This window comes from Mchenga conophoros, linkage group LG9 (genome assembly GCF_057382185.1).
Source record: "Mchenga conophoros isolate Kocher_MC1m ecotype Shallow Benthic linkage group LG9, M_conophoros_male_GT1.1, whole genome shotgun sequence".
Lineage (NCBI taxonomy): Eukaryota > Metazoa > Chordata > Actinopteri > Cichliformes > Cichlidae > Mchenga > Mchenga conophoros.
This window is the reverse complement of record NC_140534.1, coordinates 33,697,920-33,716,644: the sequence shown is the minus strand read 5'-3', so window position 1 is coordinate 33,716,644 and position 18,725 is coordinate 33,697,920. Positions and strand designations below refer to the sequence as shown.

General features: G+C 38.8%; 1 pseudogene across 1 annotated transcript in view; it reads right to left on the bottom strand.

The window, feature by feature from the left end:
- Positions 1-2,530: 2,530 nt before the first annotated feature.
- The window catches only part of LOC146567733 (uncharacterized), a 28,178-nt pseudogene continuing 11,983 nt past the window's right edge, over positions 2,531-18,725 (bottom strand). The window contains exons 5-7 of the transcript XR_014893725.1: positions 8,717-8,818; positions 4,002-4,766; positions 2,531-3,565 (exon numbers count right to left, since the gene is read on the bottom strand). The product of XR_014893725.1 is annotated as an uncharacterized LOC146567733 (transcript). The remainder of the gene's footprint in view (positions 3,566-4,001; positions 4,767-8,716; positions 8,819-18,725) is intronic.

Here is an 18,725-nt window from a genome sequence, read left to right as displayed (position 1 = left end):
AAAATGAAACTAAACTATGTAATGCAAGGATGTAATCACTTTCAAGAGGGAGAGGGAGAATATCGACTTTAAGTGAGAATTATAAATCACTTAACATGATAAAGAGATTCTGCAGGTCATTAATCAATGTATAAAACCAAAATAGAATGTATTTTAAGTTACACAGGACATAAACACAGAAGCAAGATGTATAATTAGGATTATTCATAATACATATAAATTAATTAGTGCAATTTCTTTAACCACAAAGAATGACTAAATCCTTTAGGCCAATGTCACATCAATGCACTGAACTCACTATTTTATCCATCTAACAGAGCCTCCAAATGTTCTCACTGTAATTTCCCCCTCATGAATGAATTTATGTTTGCACTAATCTGAATGTTCCGGGCAAAATCAAAGGCATTTTACTTGCAGTACTCAAGCTGACTTACCTTTGTTATAATGATGGAGAATTGACAACGTGGAGGCTTTAAAATAGCCAAGTCTTGTACCCAGTCCTTGGCGGATGTGAGCCTCCAGACATATACGGTGGCGCTGAGAGGCCAAATGGACTGCAACTTCAGAAAACACTTGCAAAAAGAAAAACGCCTGCAAAAAGAAAAACACCTGCAAAAAGAAAAACGCCTGCAAAAAGAAAAACACCTGCAAAAAGAAAAACGCCTGCAAAAAGAAAAATGCTGCAAAAAGAAAAATGCTGCAAAAGCACACAAAACACAACGGAATGTTGCTAGAGGTTCGTTGTTGTGTGGCCCAACAGTAAGATGACTGTGGAGAACTCCATCGCAACGACCGAGACTGTCCGAGCCGGGGCTCGAACCAGCAACCTTCCGATTACAAGGTAAACTCCCAACTCTTGAGCAGCGATCGCCCCCATTTATTTACATTAGATTTAGTTATAAGTATACTTGTATACATAGCACATTTATACATGATTCTATTTCATTTACAGAACTAAAATTAGTTTGTTGTGTACAGAGAATCTTTGAGCTTGACTCAATGGTTAGACCTCATGAATACATCCCTGTGGATTCAGTCTAGCAAAAGCAGAAGAAGAGGTTTCAACATGTCTTTTCAATTTTGAGTGGTAGTGTGTTAATGATGAAGAAAGTGTGTTAGTAGCCTGTGTGCACCATTCTGGGTACAAGTGCACCACATTTCTAAATGTGTTTTGTGTTTGAGAATGTGTTTAGAGTTTTGGTAAATTGGAGATTCAGATTTGCAAATGGTGTCTTAGCCAGATGAATAGTGTTTAAGATTTTGGCAACTGTGGGATTGATTTGATGAAAGAGTTTTCTTAGTTGACAGTTTAGTTTTTGCAATGGGAGTTAGTGTTTTAGCAATTCAGAAAAACTGTAATGTCTTTGAACGTGTTATTCATACAGCAATTATTTGCAGACTCGACTACTGCAGCTCACTGTAGTTTGGTTCGAACCATTGCTCTCTTTATCATCTTCAGTTGGTCCAAAATGCAGCTGCTCATCTGCTAACTGGCACAAAATGGAAAAAGCATATTAGGCCAGTTTTGGCCCCTCTTGCTTCCTTTTACTTACAGGATCCAATTTAAAATTTTACTTTTTTTTTAATCCCTTAAATGCCAAGCCCATTCTTACCTGTCTGAACTCCTATTTCTTTATGCTCCAGAAAGAACCGTGAGGTCCAGGTCAAAACTAACTAACTAACTAACTAACTAACCAATGCAGCAGGCCAGACCACACCTCTGCCACACACCCCCCGCCGCCCAACTGAGGCTACAACTACAACTATGGGGTTGCGATTCTTCTATTACTCCCATTTTCAGCATTTTGGAAAATTCTCTCTGAACAATTGCCTTTTATGTTCAGGCATCACATAGGGCTGTGAATGCACCATCACGCCAGACTACATGGTGCTCGATGATGAGTCATACAGTTAGGCAGGGGGGAGAACACATCTGCAAAACACTGTTGCAATTCGTCCTCTGGTCCTGTGTGAGATGGTTATCAAAAAGGAGGGAGGCGGGAATGGTAGAACTTGGCACCTCCGGCCCCAACTCATCTGTTCCCTTAACCAGGCTCACTAGAACCTCTCACCAAGCTTTAAAGAGGTTGAGGTCATGTATCTGTGTGGATCCTCCCTTGTCCGACTGCATTACCTCAGTCAACATCCCCTACATGGAAAGCTTTCATGGGGATATAAGTCAGGTAAAAGAAGAGCCATCTTAATGACACTAAAAACTCTTAAACTCAATTTACCCTCCTGTAATCTAACTTCAGTTATTAATAAGCACACAGTTTGTTTACAGTTTGGAAGGGTAAACTCATCCTTTCAGTATCTTAAACACACCCTCTGCAAACTACCTATCCACAGCAAAGTTCTGGGATGAAAATTACGAATTTATTTTCATTGAAGATAATTTTTTACTGAGTTGCAGGAACCCTGTTCAGTGTGAGTGGAGAACAACCAAGTGTCCCCTGATGGCACTCCACATGTGCCATTAAAAACAGTTAATCTGAACCTGAAATCATGGCTCAAAATACTTGTTGTGAGACAATTTCTTTATTTTATTTTTTTACACCAAACTATTTAATAAGTGTTTAATAAAACAAACGTTAGAGTTAATCAAATATAACCAAATCTTTAGTAGTATCAGGATTTCACAACACAAACGACAAACAGAAAACAGCTACAGAACATGTGGATCAACAGGACAGGAAATAAACTAAAGTAAAACTAAATACATGAAAAAACACATTCATTTTGAAATGGAATATCAAAGGTAGCCAAAGAAAAACAAGAATTAGATGTAGATATCTATACTTCTATCTTCCTGAATGTACCATTCAGGATTATTCACTGTAAATCCAGAAATCAGAGCTACCTCATCAGATCCAAGTGTGACATCAGCTGACACTCTTTACAGGAGACTCCACCTGAACTCTGTGGAGCCTGATCTCAAGGTTTTTAAAGTCTGATCCTGAAACCAGAAGAGGATCTTTCTGTCTCTTCAGATTCATTGTGATCCAGTGACTTCAGGTCCGCTTGATGTTGATGTTTGCACAGAGCAAATAATGAAGTGAATGTTTTGGCACATTGGTAACTGTAAAACTGTGGGGACAGTGTGGGATTGTTTGTGTTCGGAGTATGAACTGAGACTCTTGAAGGTCTTGTCACACTGGTCACAGCTGATGTTCTCTTCCATGTGTCTACGTTCATGAAGGTTACGATTACTTGATTGTGAGAAGCTTCTGTCACAGTGTCTGCACTTGTATGGTTTCTCTCCTGTGTGCACGCGTTTATGCTGTTTGAGGTGACCTGCAGTGGTGAAGGATGACCCGCACTGATCACAGACGTGCTTTTTAACCCCACTGTGAATAAGCTCATGTATTTTTAATGTACTTGGTGTGGGGAAGCCTCTACCACATTCTTTGCAGTAGTTCATTTTGTTTCCAGTGTGTCTACGTTGATGTAATGTTAGGCACCACTGCTGACTGAAAGTTTTTCCACAAAGGTCACAGTGAAACGCTTTCCCATCACCACAGTGACGGCAGGGTTGAGAACTGGATCCATCTGTGTCGCTCTGCTTCTAAACAAAGACACAAAGACAGTGGAAGTCAGGGAATTCCTTCAACATTTTTATCCTGAATCTCGCTTGAAATAAAGATCAGCTCTGCCAACATCCAATTACATATTGTAACACTCAGCGTACTGGGCGAAAATGACTCTTCATTTGTAGGTAAACGACTTCATGTGAAGATTGTTGGTTAAATCGATGGATGCTCTACTCTGCATGTCACAAGATACTAACCCCAAGCTTTCCCAAGTGTGAATGTTAGATAGACAGCAAGGGGAGAAGCTTTTAAAACTTTACGTTTTTCCAACATCAGGAAAGATTCTGATTTGTCTCAAACTTGATTGAATATTCTGTACATGACGTTTTCATGTCTCATTTAGCTTTGAAATTAAACTTAATTCACATAATACTTCAAAATAACTGCAACTGTAAAAATATAAATACATACCTCACAGTAACTGCACTTGTAGAGTTTCTTTCTGGTGTGGAGCTGTTGGTGTGATTTCAGGGAATGTGGATCTTTAAAAGCCTTATCACAGAGGTCACATTTATAAGGTCTCTCCTCAGTGTGGGTAAACATGTGGCGTTCTAAGTCTTTATATCTCACAAACAGTTTGCCACACTGATCACAGCAGTAAACATCATTTTTGGTGTGAATGCGTACGTGATTATTTCGGCTGAGTAGCCAGCGGAAGGTTTTTCCACAAATGTCGCAGCTGTACGGCTTAATTCCAGTGTGGACAGCTTGATGAAGTTGTAAGTTTTCACTGCAAGAAAAAGTTTTGCCACACTGATCACAGCTGTATGGTTTAAAGCCACTGTGGATGCGTTGGTGTCTATATAAGTGTCCAACCGTCTTAAAAGACTTTCCACACAGCTCACAGCTGTGTGCTTTAATTCCACTGTGGCTGAGCTGATGTGATTTTAAGCCTTGAGGTTGGGTAAAAGACTTTCCACACAGCTCACAGCTGTATGCTTTAATTCCACTGTGGAGGAGTTTGTGTGTTTTTAAACTTCCAGCCTGAGTAAAAGACTTTCCACACAGCTCACAGCTGTATGCTTTAATTCCACTGTGGATGAGTTTGTGTGCTTTTAAGTGTCCAGCCCCACTAAAATTCTTCCCACACTCATCACAGCTGTATGTTTTCTCTCCCTTTCTTCTGTGAGGTTTGTCGGCCTCCTGAGAGCGCTGACTTCTCGCTCCATGTTGGTCCTGCAGTGACAGAGATACAAACAGAGGCAGTGAGTGAAATGCAGTCGTGGAACAAACTGAAACTCCATTAGTGGAATCAAAGATGTCAACGAACAAGTTCTAGGTGTGTTGCCACCACATTTTGTTGGTAGTTTCACATTACAATGACGTGCTACAATGAGAATTGGAATGAAAATAACATAACTGAAGAAATATTGATCGCTGGAGAAAATCTTTCATTTCATGAAAAATGGGGAGTCCAACTGATGATGTTGTTGTTTCAATGTGTGCTGAAAATATGATCGTTGTGTTTTCTTATAACTTTGTGGTTTTTGTTTGTGAATGTGGATTCTTTATGTATGGAGGAGCCCCGTCGGGCTATATGATAACCCAGCGGGCGGGGCTGAGATAGATTTTGGTCGCCCGACCGGAGATACCGCTAGCTCCGGGACGTCGGGCTAGCGATTTTGCAAGCCCTGTGCAGTGTTAGTCAGTAAGTGACTGGCTGCTCCCGTATGGGATTAGAACAATGCCACATTATCCCATAGTCCAGCCAATAATGCGATTCACATTCATATATAGCCTGTCTATAGCCTGCCTGCACATAAGGACACTATCACAGCGTCCTTATGTGCCGACACCAGTGTTTTAGCTGGCAAAGCAGCTGATGTGCAGTGAAGTCAAGTAAATGACAACATGTACAACCATTGGAGATGTGAGCAGGACAGACGGAACAGTTGATTGAAAAAGTGTGGACTTTATACCAGTTTTTAAATTGTGTTGATCGGCCACGTAAAACCAGAGTTATGATAAAAATATCTGCAATGTTTGGTTTTCTTCCTGAATACTGTCGTTGTTTACTGCGGGGGGGAAAAAATGGTCATAACGGCGTTTTATAAGGAAAACGCTCTCCGCCTGTGAGCAAAGACAAAACCAAAAACACCCCCACCCTTTCCTATTGCTCGGAAAATGTACCATGTCGACCAATCAAAAAAATGATGGCAACATGGCATTTAGTGGTTTAGGAAGTTTTAGGAGTGACGGCGGTGGGTTGAGATGTGAGAGATAATCTTGTGTAGTTAGTGTGTAGTTAGTTTGTAGTGTAGCCAATAGTGTTGTTGTGTGTGTCAGAACAATGAGGCGACTGCTGAATGTTACAGGTGTTACAGCAGTGATACATCTGCTGCTGTCAGGCCTGCAGGTATCAGGCTGTTGTTCTCCTTTATCTCATAGTTGACAGAAATATTTTTGGAGTGACACAAATAATTTGTGTGGCATCAGATTTGATGCAGAACAGCTGATTGTTCTGTAAATAGTTTGAAATTTTTATTTAAAATCACCTTGGCTGCATTTTTATGTAAATAGCTGCAAAAAGCTTTGTTGTTTGCAAAACGCAGTTACTTTTTTGTAACTGCATAATTAATTGCCCAACATTGGTCATTATATACTGTATTTTGCAGAGAGAGAGTTACAGGACTCTCTTATTTTTACTTTCAATAGTGTTAACATGCTACACAGGTCATGAACAAGATTTTTTTTAAATTTTCATTGTAAGTGGGCTAAAGCAGTTAATTAAAAGTAGTCTAACATAAATGTAAATGCTGTAATTTTATTATTTTAATAAACCATGTGACTTCAATGGACTAGCGCGACCACAGTGCACACGTCTGCTGTTGCTCACAGTGGTCCAAGTGTCCGCTCAGGGAGTTTGTGTGTTCGCTCAGACACATGAAAAATTAGAGGGAACATTGGTTGTAAAGTATTTTGTCTCGTGTTAATTATATCGTCAGTTATATCGTTATCGCACATTTTCAAATGTATATCGTGATAAATATTTTTGGCCATATCGCCCCATTATAGAGGTAAGCAGCACCAAGTTCCTGGGTGTGCAAATCTCAGATCTCTCCTGGTCAAAAAACACTGCGTCACATGTCAGCAAAGCTTAATAACGACTCTACAGCCTCTGCAAAAGTGAGGAGAGCAAGAGCCTCAACCCCAATTATGAGCACCTTCTACAGAGGCACCGCCGAGAGTATCCTCACCAGCTGCATCACTGTGTGGTATGGCTCCTGCACCATGATTGTGTTGGACACTGCTGTTTAAATAATTGTACAGTCTGTCCCGTTTGTAGCAACTGAAAATAAAATAAATTCATAATTATAATAAAGGTCAATCAAATGGACCAATATGGCAAGGCCATGATGATCCACTTGGTAAAATAAATCCGCTTGGCATCTTTCTTGGCCTTAAGACAACAATTCTGATGGCTAAAGATCCAAACGGGACAAAAATAAATAAATAAATAAATAATTGTACAGTATTTTATTGTACATAACGCTCCTATTTTATTTTTTATCTTTATATTATTTTAGTGTACACTTAGGGCCTGTATGTATGGTCTTTGACAATAAAGCTGACTTTAACTTGAAAAAACAACCAGCTGTGCACTAGGGCTGGGCCATATTATACCGTTCAAGGTAATACCGGTAAAATGTTGGGCAACGATAAGAAAATAAAAAACCCGACAGAATATGGGTAAAGCGCGCATGCGCAGTGCCTTTGTTTTCATACGCACATAGCCGAAAAACCACGGCGGCAACGGAGAATGAGAGGGGAGAAAGCGGATTGTTGAGTGAAACGGATGAACCAGAATTGGTTTTTAAAAATGGTGCAACTTCACTGGTTTGGTGTTTGTCCGTCAGATATACAACAAAGCACATTTATTGTAGAACATACAAGCGGGCCGTCGTCATTGCCGTATTTGTCGGACTAAGGTGCTCGTAAATCTGGGAGTAATCTGGGTCCTAAACTCTGTCCTGTAAGATCCCAAAGTCAAACGAACACTGCAGCATCACTGAGAGTTAAAAACTGTCCAAATTCTTTCATCTTTAATAAAACGATCAGCATTGCTGCTTTACCAGGTGTAACTATGATGTTTAACTTCCAGGCATCCATGAAAACAAAATTTATTACATTTAACGGAGTTAGAAGTTAGCAGGAAGCTAGCGGAAGTTAGCTCGCTAGTTTCGCTAGTTACCTCAGCATGATATAGCATGTTCTGACTGAGAGATTTCTGAAAAAATTCAAACGTACAGCTCTGCTATCACTTCCAACATAAATGAAGACAGGAAACTAAACAGCAGTGACGTTTGTAGGGTTACTGAAGTTGGGATAGTTGATCGCTAGCGACACAGCTATGTTAGCATAACATAAACAGTGAAGCTGGAGGACGAACACTAACACTTTTCCACTCGATAAAAGTTAACGTGAAGGTTCTTCATGGTTAGAGACAAATGCAATCGCATGGCAGGATGCTGTAAACGGACCAAACTTCAGTCAGGAGAACAACTGAGATAATCCATCCACAATACGAGGTTAGTCATTAATATACTGCAACAACATAGGAATAGAGCAGCTGCCAGAGAATTCAACATTAATGAATCAATGGTACAGAAGTGGAGGAAGCAAGAAGAATGAGTTTAATAAAGTTTAATTTATCTGACTGCTTTGTTTCGCTTAATGTGCCTTATAATCCCATGCACCTTATGATCCGAAAAATACAAATTTGACTTTTTTTATTTGCCACACTGCAGTTTAATGTAGCAAAGCACCTCTTTTTAACTTCAGTGGATATTATACATGGTTATGCTCAGGATATGTCAGCACATTTCTACTGGAAATGCACTTTGGTTAAGCTTTCAGCAAGAAATTTGCATTTGCACTGTTAAATATTTATAAAGCTTTAATGCACATAAAAAAAACAGCCGCTTGTTTAAGTGAAAATAAATGGATGGGGTTTTTTTTGCGCTAGTAAAGTTGTGGAGTTGTATTTTGTCTCGCAAAAATTATATCGTCAGTTATATCGTTATCTCAAATTTTCAAATACATAGTGTGACATATTTTTTTGGCCATATCGCCCTGCTCTACTGTGCACACAGTTTCAATAACAGTAACTGAGATATTTTTCTCACCTTTTGTGTTGAAGTCATTGTTTCCTCTGTAGTGGCTGAGCTGAGCCCAAATGGCTGAAACTGTTCCTCTGCTGCTCCACCAGACTCTTCTCCTCCTGTTACTCAGCTGGGACACAAAACGTATAGATATGTATTTTATCCCTGACAAGAAGAAGCAGAGCAAATAAACATTACTACACTCAGTGACAACAATACCTATGAAGCTTCAAGGTGAAACCCCAGAAGCAGCTACAAAAAGAAAGTCATCAGCTGCCTACAAGAAGTTGAAAGGGAAAAAGCCACTGAGCTCCCTGCATACCACCACCTTTACCCGGTGGATGCTGCACCCTGTATATATGAACTTCCATAGATACACAAAGAAGGAGTCCCACTCAGGCTCATTGGTAGCAGCATAAACTCAGCCACCTACAACATTGTCCAGCACATTACTACCATCCTAGTACCCTTTGTGGGGAACACACCCCACACCCACATAAAAAGCTCCACTGACTTTAACAACAAGGTCCACAAACTTACACTTGATTCAGATCAAACCACAGTGAGGCAGTGGACACTGTTGAAAAACAGTGTCCACAAAGCTGCACCGCTTGATGGATTGTCAGAGCATTAAGGCTACCACAGTCAGGATCCTCGCGGAGTGATACGTATTGTGCTTCAACATAATAATACTCTGTTGTGTGTGTAAGGCCCCCAAAATGGCATCTTTTAAGAGACTCTGCTTATGACTCTCATACATTCTTTTATAGTTCTATATTGTGTATTTTGTTGTACAGTTATTTTATTTTCAACTTTAATTTATATATTTTATCTTATTCTCCCAGTTAAATTTACCCTTCATTCTAATTTGTGTTGTACAGTTATTTCATTTTTAACCTTAATTTATATTTTATTCCTTCCTAGTTAAATTTACCCTTTTTAATTTTTCATATTTATTTCCTATCTTATTCATAGCCTTTTCCTTTTTTGTTTTCTTTAGGTCACGAGCAGTTGTCCAAGCATTTCACTACATATCGTACTGTGTATGACTGTGTACGTGACAAATAAAATTTGAATTTGAATTTGAATTTATGAAGCAAACTCTATCAGTCACCCAGGAGAACATGGAAATAGAGCAGCTGCAAGAGAATTGAACATTAATGAATCAATGGTATGGAAGTGGAGGAAGCAAGAAGAATAAGTTGAAAAAAGTTTCACTTATCAACCAGAATTCATACATAAGGCACACTTTTGAGAAAATTAAAGGATTTTAAGTCTGCCTTATAGTCCAAAAAATACACCATTGAAGAAGTTCTTGTGCTTAAAGTGCTTCACTGAGCTGAAATTTAAACATCTCAAGATATATAAAATAAAAAGGAAGAATAAATTAAAAATGCCATAAAGGCTTGGAATTGATCATCTCAATATCCATACCTTGGGCATGGACATCTTAGAGGTTCCGCCCTTGACTATCTCTGATTGGTTTAGATCACAATATATGGGCAGTACGTTGTCTGTCATTGACCACAGGCGACCTTTTTACTTGGACGACCTAGGATTAGTCACACCATTGAGAAATTAGATCGAATATCCAACCAATTAGTTTCTAGAGCCCTGACTAATCCCCACGGCTAGCAATAAGATGCATATTTTGGTATCGATTCGATAACAAGTAGATATGGGCCAGTATCGCTGATACCGATACTTTCAATAAATAAGGTGGATGTGTCAAAGATTTAAAATAATTTTCATGACCTTAAGTGCTTTTTGTGATGTTTCCTTCTTTATTATTAAATAGTTAAAACCCAAGACATAATTAGTCTTTAATTTAACAAAAATTAAATGGTTCGGTTGGGTGTTTTGGGCCTCTAAAACTAATGTTTCAAGGTATGTGGGGTGTGCATGTGCTAGGCCAAATCACCATTTTTTCTATCATAATCTAATAGAGATTTAAATTTTTCATATGAAAACAGTCACACAGCGATAAAAAGAAACAAATAATGACAAGAAGCTGTTGTATTATTAACTGCAATAGCCGGTCGCATGACAGCCACAGGAAGCCGACGGGTAAAGTGATTGGTTTTTATCGGATTACGTCGTGGAAGAGAAATTGTTCAAGCCATGTTTCCGAAGTAACAAAGAGGCGACGGATGGCCTGGATTGCAGCCACTCGAAGACCAAATATAACTTTTCAGAACACTCAAGCTCACGTGTTAGTCTGCTCCAAGAATTTCCACAAAGGTCAGTCTTCTGTTGTAGTTAGAGCTGGGCGATAGAACGATAACGATATGTATCGCGATATAACTTTTACTCGATAGAGAAATTAAGCTATCGCAATAGACCTTGCCGCTCTTGTCCTCTTAAAAAAATAAAAAAAAAAAGGTCAGCCAATCCAAATTAAGTAGCGCAGAGCCGAACCAATCACAGCCGCAGCGTCACGTCGCGTGACTTGTTACGTACAGCACACGTGCCAAGCCGCACATGTGTTTGTTTGGGAAGCAGCCAGCGCGTAATGGAGGAAATGAGTGTGCCGACTAGAAAAATCAACCGAGCGTGACCGAAGAGAAAACAGATGATGGTTCCAATGCCGGAGAGATTGTCGAACGGAAGAGCCATAGAAGTTCCGTAGTGTGAAGGTATTTCGGCTATTTCAAGTCTGACAAAAAACAGAGTAGCGCGCACTGTAAATTGTGCCGAAAGCAAGTCTGGAAATACAATAAACTGGTGCATGCGTCACACTGTGCGCCACGTTATTGTTTCGGTGAAATGAATTTCTACAATACTGTTACTGTTAATTCTACTCTCTGCAGTGTTTAAATGCTTACATATACACACAGTTACTGTCCCTCCACACATACGACTCGGTTCTGCTTCTATGCCCCAGCTTTGTTTACTTTTTCCCACCGAGGCTTCTAGACTTCTGATTGGCCAACATTTCTGCACGGTTAGGAATCTAGCGCCACCTGCTGCTTTGGCATGTTCATAGCAGCGTTTTCCTTCATTTCTGCCTTTATGTGTGGACGAGATTATTTTTTAAAACGAAAACGGAAAATCTCCGTTTTCAAAAATACCCGTGTACGTGTGGACGTAGCCTCAGTCTCTGGCTGGAAGCGCTAATTCGTCATTCGGCTTTTGTCAGACTAAAGTAACTGTTAAAACTGTTTGAAAAGCTCAGCTATACAACAAGGAGAGATTGAGAATTTCCTTTTAGTTCTCAGTTTATTTGATATTGACAAAAGTTAGTCAGTTTTGTCTGTTCTTCTGTAAAACAAACTAAGATTTATTTTTAGAATTAATATTTTGTTTCTAAGTGGAATTGACAATTTAGTCTGTTTCGTTTGTTCTATTTTGAAACTTAAACGCTTTAGCGGCTGCCTTTTGTGTAGTTTGCAATATTTGCCTTTATTTATCTGAAAAAGTCTCATGTTCCTTAAGTACATCTACCCTGTTGAACTTATTATGGGAAATAAATATTTAAATAAAAACAAGCTGCTGATTATTTCACATTTTACTTGTGAGCAACGGCACATTTAAATCTTACAAATATAGTTATTTGGCTTATATCGTGATAGATATCGTTATCGCCTGAAATGAAAAAAACATATCGTGATATGAAAAAATCTCATATCGCCCAGCTCTAGTTGTAGTTATTACGTAATTTATCATAACATAATCGTTGATGTAGGTTACGTCTAGGTTAAGTCTTATATTTATTTGGAATTGAATTCGTTGCGCTATGCTGCTTTGTTCACTATAGCTTTGCGGGCTAATGTTTGTTGTATTTTGTAGGAAAACCAGCCTACAAAATGCTGGAATGTGATCCAGACTGGCGCCCTCTATCAACCTGGTCATACAGGTTAAAGCTGCTACCACAGCCAGATTTGATCGGTTAAGAGAGAGAGCGATATCAATACAGCCACGAAAAGTCCTGCATATATGTGCCCAAGTGTTGTATTGAAGCAATCAAGTGATGAATAACCGTTTTCCAGTAAGTTGTTTTGATATGTTTTTTTTGTTGCATTGTTGATTTGTTCTTCACCGAAGCAGCTAATAAAGCACAATGGATTTTTACAATTTTGCATCTTTCTTATACGATTCTATAATAGAATGAAACAATAATGCCAGTTACATATAAAGACAATAAATTGACCGAATTACGAAACACCTATTTTATTTTTATTGGATCTGAAAAAGTTGTGTAACACTACAACCTGAAACAAAAATTAGATTGCGTTGGCCTGTACAGGAGATAAAGAAAACATTTTAACAACAGCTGTGAAATGGAATAGTCCAAATCACCAAAGTAAACTGGACCTGGGCTTGTTGCAGGGATCTGAAGTTACTAAACATTTTGTGAGTGTATGAACTCACACTTAGGACCATATAATAGTAAATATGTGCGTGATAAAAGTCGGGCAGCAGGCTAACGCCCTTACTCCACTCTGTATGCTTGTATGGGTCTGACCCTTTCACTCCTTTGATTTTTCCTCATACTTGATTTTTTGCCTTTTTGGAAACTATCTTCGTACGGACTTTGTACATAACTGTTTTTGGGGCAAATAAAATGCAAGTAGGGATTAAAACCGCGGAATTAATGATTTGTTGATGTTTTAATTTTGTTGCCACTCGTACCCACAATGCAATGCGCGGAAGTAACGTGGTACCGCTAGCTTAGCATGTATGCTGCAGTTGCAGGAACACTTTAAAAACAAAGAACAACAAGGTGGTTACAGATATGATTAACCTAACCTAACAAATTAAAAATAAAGCAAAGCAGCCTTTAAACAACCCTATCTCGTTGAGCGTAAAGAATTTACGCAGTGCAGCTAAAGGTTCCAACTTTCTGCCAGCAAACGCTCAACTTCTCCCAGCATGCTGAGCTAATGGTTAGCAGGTGTTTTTCTCCAAACACTCTCTCACTCTTCTCTCAACGTGTTCACAATAAACTGTGAACAGACACCGAGGAGAGCAGCAGAAGACCTCATTCAGGAGCTAAACTCAACATGAACTGAACTCACAGTAAAGTTAGCTCGGTGCTTACCTTTAGATGAGCCCACAAACCGAGAGAAACTCCGCGATGAAGCTGCAACTCTTTCCAAACACAGGAAACAGATCAGGGAGCAGAGACCCACGTGGTTCACGCTGATCTCAGCTACGATCCAGGAGACAAGGGTGGGCAGATCGATGCAGATATCGATCAGGACGTTGGTAGTGGTTTATGATCGATACTTCATTTTGTTTCTCTCCTCTAAGTTCACTGCTTTACTCCCGTTTCGTGAAAAAGCAGCTCTCTCTGCTCGACTCCTCTCCCGCACACACACTTTGCTCCGCCCCCTTCTTCCTGCTTTGACGTTGTTTGTTGCTGTGCGGTCACGTGACACAGCTGTACACATGTAACTACGTGAGGTGCTATTCAAAAGTACTTCCTATCTCCTTTTCCTAACTCCTCTTCCTTGGCCTCGATGAAAACGTCATTGTGGAAAGGAGAATTGCTAATGACTCAGAGGGAAGAGCGGTGCTGAGAATATGAACAGCTTTACACTCATCTCTCTTTAATGTGACGCCGCATGTCCGCCTGGTGAAACTACAATGTGCAGAAGATGGACTACAAAACAAACATCTTACTTCTTCACAATGTGTTCTAACCCTGTTGTTTTATGGAGCTCATATAAACAATAACAACCTGTTAAATCCCTTAATTCAAACTAATGAATATCAATTCATTAGTTTGAATTTTAAAGAAGAAGGAACATTTAGGGTCAGATTTACAAACATCTGCAGCAGCTCAAACACTTCTAATGATGTTAAAAAGCTGCTGGATTTACTGAAGAGGCTCAGTGTCAGTTTGTGACTCAAAGTTATGACGTATTTTCAACATATACTCGAGACTGAATTGGGCTGGCTATAAACTGGGACCTGTGAAGACTTGTTGGGCTGCTCTAGGGAGGATAGATGGTTTGAGCGGGACAATAGGTGGAGTTTTTGTGAGACAAGCAGTTTGAATTTAGGTGGGTGTTTTGGCATAATCTGATGTGGAGCTAGCTAAGGTGCTCCGAGACGGGAGTTTGTGTATAAAATTTAAAAATGCAGAACAAAAGAATAAAACACTTAAATTGCAAATGGTTTGTTAAAAGGAAGTCATGGAAAGGAAAATAGTGGGTGAGTAGAAAGGAGGAGGGATTTCAGTTATTCTCCATTGAGGAAAATGATCAAAGGAGGAGAGATCACTGGAATAAAAAAGACTAAAAGCTGTTAGAAATGGAGAAAATGTGGATAGTCTGTCAGTACTGCTTGAGATTCAAGGTAATACTTTGCTAGATAAAGTCATGGTGGGATACGTGAGTTTTAGTGTCTGTGTTTATGTGCCTCCTCCACTCAGGCGCTATAAATGTCAGATGTTTGGTCACATAGGTAATGCAAGTATTGGGGAAGTGATGAACTGAAGCTTTCCATCCAACTGGTCGACTCTACTGCGCCATCAAGTGGACGATTCAAGTGAAACAGGCTCTTTAATCATAATAATGTGATTTGTAAACCTCTAAACTGAATAAATAAATAGTTTTCATGGTTATTTATCCCAAATATTGTCTCCATATGTCTAATACAAAAGAGAAAGTGGAAACTATCAGCACCGAGTTTTAGTGTGATTGTGTAACTGTGCCATCATGCTTATGTACATCTGGATAATGACACAAACTAGCGTGTGGCGCTTCACGTTTTAGTAAACTAAAAGACAGAAATCAGATTATAGGATCTGTGGTGTTGTTTATTTATATTATGGTGCTTATCATTTGTTATATTTATTACTGTGTGCATACTTTATTAGGAGAGATGAGATTTTAAAAAATCTCTTCCTTGCTGGTTCCATCACATGTTACTGACTGCCCACGAGGCCTCGAACGTCACTACATACGTAATCAAAGCGAGCCTCGATACGCGCTTCACATAAACTCCCCCAAGATTACCCGACACTCTTCAAAGCTTCGACACACAGGACACATCACTAGTGATCAGGCTAAATGTCGTAAACAATTAGATGACACAAAAGTTTCCAATATAAAAACTTAAATTTTTACAACTACAGTAAAAAACAAAGAAACTATACAGTCAGAACCTTTTATGTAATTTTACATTTATTTCTTATAACATCATAAAATGTTCATTAAGCCGACCAACAGTTTTATTACCAGATCATTTTAATGTCTCCCGAATCTTTAAGCGGTTATAGAGATTGTGTGATTGAGATTGTTGTCTCTGTAAGAAAATGATCACCTTTGACTTTTCTAATGACAACTGTGCACGTGTCACACAGCTGCTTGAAAAACAGCCGATCAGTGTGGAGGTTAGTTCTCCGGGCTTTGGCCCACGCCATGTTCTGCTCATGGAGAAGTTTAGATAGATCAGAAGTAAACCGTGCATTAGCTCAACAATGATTTTCTTTACATGTCCATAAAGGGATACAACAAAATAAGGAAGAATTCAACAACATCAAATGGAAAATTCAATACATGCACAGTATAGCAGGTTCCCTCTCAGTGCAGCCAGCTGGATGAGGTTTACTGATCAAACCATGACAGAGAGATTCTACATTCGGGTAAACCAATCTACAAGAAATGACACAAAAATAAAAATGATAGGATCCAGTTCAGGTGAGTTTGTGATTCAACAGTTTTTATTTATCATCCGAACAAACACAAAAACATAACAAAGAAGCAAAAGAAAGGGAATCGCATACAGTTAAAGTCCTTACATTTACAATTACACATATGGGGAAAAGAGGAGAAAAAGAAACTATGAGGAAAAAGAAAAAACTACCTATTCACCCACAGATTTAAAAAACAAACTACAAGAGTGAACTCTCATCCTTGGTGCTCACTTCCTAATTACCTGGATGCACCTGAAAACAGCTAACAGTAACAGTTTATCACATAGTTTATGCTGCAAGTAAGTTAATGTTCATTCTTTTGAAAGTGAACCAAGAAGAAAATATCCACGGTCCTTTTGGATCACATTCTTAAAAATATTACTCAGTACTTGAGATATAGAACTCCAAATTGTTCGATTAATTTGCATTCCCAAAGGTAATGGACAAGGATGCAAGTTTCATTTTGACATTTGATACTGAAGGGGGAAACCTGAGGTGTAATCTTATGCAAAACATTAGGAGCTATATATAGGCGGTGTAAATTTTTGTATTGGGTTTCTCGTAAGCGGTTGCAAGTAAAAGTAGATGTAGCTATGGGAATGGCTCCTTTCCAAGCCTCCTCTGTATACTCATTATTAAGATCCCCCTCCCATAACACTCAGTGTGCTGCTACTATGAGCATATAGTAAAGAATAAAAGGCAGAAATAAAATTAGTTGTCTTTTTGCTTTATAAGAAATGTCTCCAAATCATCATACGTAGCTGTTTCTGCAGATTGTGAAACTTTGGAATGAACAAGATTAGATTGATTAGCTGGAAAAAGTTTCTTTTTGTTACAACTAGGCTCCAAAGTTAAAAAGGTGAAGCAGACCAAGAGTCTAGGAGGGAATCAAAATTGAGATAACCATGTAACCACTTCCATAAAAAAAAACGGGTATGGCCTGACCATTTATAGAAAATTAAATTTGACAACCTATGCCTCTCCTATGTGTAGGCAATTGTAAGAGTCTAATTTCTAATCCAGGTTTCTTCCATGTCAGATATATTTTGAAAAAACCTTTTCTATATCCCGAGAAACATTCGGGGTTATCCATAGAGGTAGCATTTGTATGGGCTCAAATTGTGGTCAGAAATATTTTGTACTTGTAAATCAGGATTTGTATGTGTAAAAGGAATTTGTGTGTAAAAAAGATATTTGTGTGTTGTTAAATATATATTTTTAGCACTTATTTTATGATTATATTGTTTTATGCATTTTAATAATAAAGGCTTGTAAAGCAAGGCCAGTTTTGACTCATAAACCAAGTGCTCAGCCAGACTGAAAAACAGGAAGTTTAGTGTGGAGCTGCAGAGGCATATTAATAAAATACAGGAAACCAGACAAAGCGGAACTAGTAACATACAAGCAGTTGTTTTTATCGAAACTATGTGTGGCGTGTAAAGGACCAAAATAACACCTATATGAGACACATTTTAGCTTCTAAATGCTAGAGCTGGCTTTGGGCTGTGCAGGGCTCTCTCTTCCGGAAGATGATTGAATAAAGGATCATAAATGTTTTGACCACTCCTGAGTCGGGTTTTCTCCGTTCTATCATGGGGATCAAAGAACCGGGTTTAATAGTGTCGACTTAGCCAAAAAAAATACGTGTGAAACTCTGCACTCAAGTTTCAAGTTAAAAGTACAAATTTTGACCCTAATTTTCTTCCGTTCATCTGATTGGCCAATGTCATGTCAATCACAAATGTAACTATCCAATCAGAGAATGGATGGGTTTGGCTGTCGGAGGGGCGCTCTTTGGAACTGCCAGTCCACACAAAAATCTTTTTTACACACACACAAATTCTTTTTACAAGTACAAAACTGATTTACAAGTACAAAATACTTGTGACCACAATTTGAGCCCATACATTTGTACTGGTTATAACAAACAAGGGAGAATATTGATTTTAATTAGGCTCACATGGCTCCTAAAGAGAAAGCAGCAAACTTTGCCATCTGTCCAAATCTTTTCTCTCTTTTTTGTTTTTCCAATGAGAACTGGGGACAAGTTCAGTTTCCATCGGTCTTTAAGAATTTTTAGCCCAAGGTATGTGAGACCGCAAGAGGACCATTGAAAATTGCAAATATCTGTCAGAGAGTTAACCTGATCACCCAGCGGCATAACCTCTGAATTCCCTAAATGAATTCTGGAATCAGAGAACCAGCTGAACTTACATATAATAGACATAATGTCTGATATTGATAGTTCTGGTTTTAATAAGAACAAAATATCGACAACATATGCCATGCATATCTTGGCAGATGGCCTCAGGAGAGGTTCAAGTGCTAATGCAAAGATGCCTCATATCTCTTTTGTAGTGTGAAATGGTAAATGGCCTGTATTTGTAT